Below are 3462 nucleotides of genomic sequence, written 5' to 3'. Positions count from 1 at the left end.
GCCGGAGCCTGTGGGCAGGCGGTTCTCGCACTCCACGGCCAAGGGCTGGGGTTCTGGATTGTTCGGCCCCTCAGGCCCGCAGGCCCTGGGGGCAATTCGAACGGGTGGCGGGAAGCCGCTGACGTCATGCGGCGGGCATTGTTCTCGCAGCGGGCGGGCGCGGACCACTGGGAGCAGTACCCACTTGCCATCTGTTTGTTTCCTCCCATAGGTCAGCTCAGCCGAGGGGGCGGCCAAGGAAGAGGTGAGGACCGGGTGCCTTCGGCCCTGGGGGGTGGGTGTCACCTAAACTGCTTTCCCACTTCTTTGCGTGATGATTTTTACTTTTTCTCCCTCAAAGCCCAAGAGGAGATCGGCGAGGTTGTCGGCTGTAAGTACTGAGAGTCCCCTACGCATATTTTTTCTGCGGTTTGTACTGGGGGAAGAAACTTAGTGCTACTTTTGCCTTTCAGAAACCTCCTACAAAAGTGGAGACGAAGCCAAAAAAGGCCGCAGGGAAGGTAGGTTTGGAATTTCGGTTAGGATACAGCGGTCCCTCAGGCTATAGCGTCCTTGGTGAGTGACTTTAATATACAAACATGGATTATTATTATTTTAACTTTTAAAAAATTTATTTAATTTTATTTATTATTTTTTTATTTCACCAGAGAGCTAGAGAAAGGGGGGGAGTGAGAAAGCAAGCTGCCAGGTCTGGGGCTCGAACCATTGTGTGCCGTGTGGGAGTCCAACACCTTAACCCCTATGCCACCTACTGGCATATTTTTTTTCTTTTTTGGAGAGGTTTTCGCTAGAGGGCGCATGCGCTCGCCAAACAGAGAGAGACAGAAAGCGAGAAATCACCCCCCAGGGGGGATGGTCACGCCGCAATCCCTTCTCCTCCATTCTCCTCTCCGGATCTTGGGCATTGGGCACGCACGCACACTTTCCCAGCATGAGTTTTAAGCCACCGGGTCCGGGACGAGAACCGTGGTCGACTATGGGGGAGTCCAGCAACATAGCCATTGCACTAACTGCTGGTTCCCCCTACTGGCATATTTTAATGTCAGTTTTTTTTTCTTATGCTTTGAGTAAAAGATAGTGGATATATTATTTTTAGTTGATATGTTTATAACAAATATTGAATTAATGCTGTTTCAGGATTTAGGAAACTGAAGACGCCAAAGCTTAAATTTTACTTTAATCTACAAATTAAACTTACTCTGTGTATATGATGATTGGTGCTTTTCCTTTCATGGCATGCTTGTATCTTTTTTTTTTTTTTTTCTGAGAGATTTTTGCTATAGGGCATGGGCACTCTCCACACAGAGGCAGAGAGAAAGCGAGAAAACATCCCCCAGGGGGATGGCCGTGCCACAGTCCCTTCTCCATTCTCTTCTCGGGATCTTGGGCACGCACGCACACACGCTCAATGTGAGTTTAAGCTACCGCGTCCTGGACGCGAACCGCGGTCAACTACATGGGAGTCCAGCGACATAGCCATTAGACTAACTGCTGATCCCTGTGTCTCTTCTTTTGACAAACATCGCAGCATGAATTAAGTTAGAAGAAATGGAACATGAAATTTTTTTTAAAGGTTTTTGCCATAAAGCAAGTCCACACACCAGAGAGAGACTGAGGGAAAATGAGAAATCATTCCTCACAGGGAAGGGCTATACCACAATTCCTTCTCCACTTTTAACCTGTTATTTTGAGATTGTGGGATCATGCACTCAACATGATTTTCAAGCTACCAGGTTCTGAACTCTTAACTGTAGTCAGCAATGGGAGTATACCGCCTTACCACACCAACCTGAAGGTTTTTATACACAACAGTCTCTTCTTTTTTGGGGGGGGGGGGTGGGTGGGAGGATTTTTGCTATAGGGCACATGTGCTCACCAGAGCCAGATAGACAGAAAGCAAGAAATCACCCCCTGGGGGATAGCTACACTGCAATCCCTTCTTCATTCTCCTTTTGCGATCTTCTGGTGGGAGTTTTAAATCACTGGATTCGGACTCGAACCATGGTCGTGGGAACCCAGTGATATCACCATTATGCCATGTGCTGGTCCCTACAGTTTCTGAACCAAGATTGACATCATTTTATCTCAAGTAGATTAACAGTTATGTTAAATGAGAACATAACAGTATTTTTTTTTTGAGAGGTTTTTGCTATAGAGCATGTGCACTCACCAGAAAGAGACAGAAAGCGAGAAATAATCCCCCCAGGGGGATGGCCACGCTGCAATCCCTTCTGCTCCATTCTTGGGTTCCTAGGCACGCACGTATATGCGCCCAGCAAACCGTGGTTGACTATATGGAAGTTCAGCAACATAGCCATTACACTAACTACTGGTCCCCATAACAGTATTTTAAACATATTTTATTTGCAGTTGTGTGTAAAAGAATTCACAAAATCACTTTTATAATAGCTTTTGGGTTAATTTTTTTAAAAAAGATCCTTGCTCTGAATTAGAGCTGATTGCATTGCTCAGTTTGTGGGTCTTTGAAATGAAGTTGTTTGATAACTTTAAAGTCAAAAGACAAAACAAACTTGTCTTTTCTGAACTTTGTGTTTGAGTATTTCATTGAAACTCTCATCTGCTCTACACAGTGTAATTGAATTTCACTCAAAACTTGAGAGCTCGCTATTTAAAGTCTCCGAAAATCACTTTTTTTTGTTGTTTAAGTTTGCAATAGGGAGCCAGCAGGTGGCGAGGTGGTTAAAGGCACTTGACTCCCACATGGCTGACCATGGTTCGAGTTCTGGACCCTGGCAGCTTGCTTTCTCACTTTCCATCTATCTCACTCTGTCCCTCTGTAGTCAAATTTAAGTAAATAAAGTTAAAGTCATTCTTAAAAAAAAAAAAAGTTTGGGGACCAGCAGTTGGCATAATGGCTACGTCACTGGACTACCACATAGTCAACCGCAGTTTGAGTCCCAGACTCGGTGGCTTAAACACATGCTGTGCATGTGTGCCCAAGATCCCAAGAGGAGAATGGAGAAGGGACTGCAGCGTGGCCATCCCCCCTTTGGGGTGATTTCTCACTTCCTATCTCTGTCTGTTTTCCATTCTGTTGGGATTGGGGACATGTAGGCACGTGTGCTTTCCCCAAGCTTCCAGGTCTAGAACTTGAACTGTGGAATTGTCATGTGGAATCCAGTCACCTTAACCACCACACCACCAGTTCGCCTTAAGGTTTTATACTCTTGTGTTACTCGGTTAATGGATTATGAATTAATGAAATACCTAAAAAATTAGACTACAAAAGTCAAATTCAAAAACAGTTTTTGCTGAGACCTGCAGATGGCATAATGGTTATGTAGCTGGACTCCCATGTAGTCAATTGTACTTGAGTCCCAGACCCGGAGGCTTAAAACTCATGCTGGGGGAACCAGCAGGTGGCATGGTAGTGAAGGCGTTGGATACTTCCACATGGCCAACCATGGTTCAAGTCCTGGACCTAGTGGCTTTCTCTTTCCC

The 3462-nt window shown here is 45.5% G+C and overlaps 1 long non-coding RNA gene across 3 annotated transcripts in view; it reads left to right on the top strand.

The window, feature by feature from the left end:
- Positions 1-46: 46 nt before the first annotated feature.
- The window catches only part of LOC102470797 (uncharacterized), a 4741-nt gene continuing 1325 nt past the window's right edge, over positions 47-3462 (top strand). The window contains exons 1-3 of one of the 3 annotated variants that reach the window (XR_003549062.1): positions 47-244; positions 341-370; positions 453-555. This is a non-coding gene — a long non-coding RNA (uncharacterized LOC102470797). The remainder of the gene's footprint in view (positions 245-340; positions 371-452; positions 556-3462) is intronic. The other 2 variants (XR_334223.3, XR_001370207.2) reach the window with 2 other exon arrangements.

Source organism: Tupaia chinensis, unplaced genomic scaffold (assembly GCF_000334495.1).
Source record: "Tupaia chinensis unplaced genomic scaffold, TupChi_1.0 Scaffold000175_1, whole genome shotgun sequence".
In the NCBI taxonomy this organism is placed as follows: Eukaryota; Metazoa; Chordata; class Mammalia; order Scandentia; family Tupaiidae; genus Tupaia; species Tupaia belangeri.
This window is presented reverse-complemented; position numbering and strand designations above follow the sequence as displayed.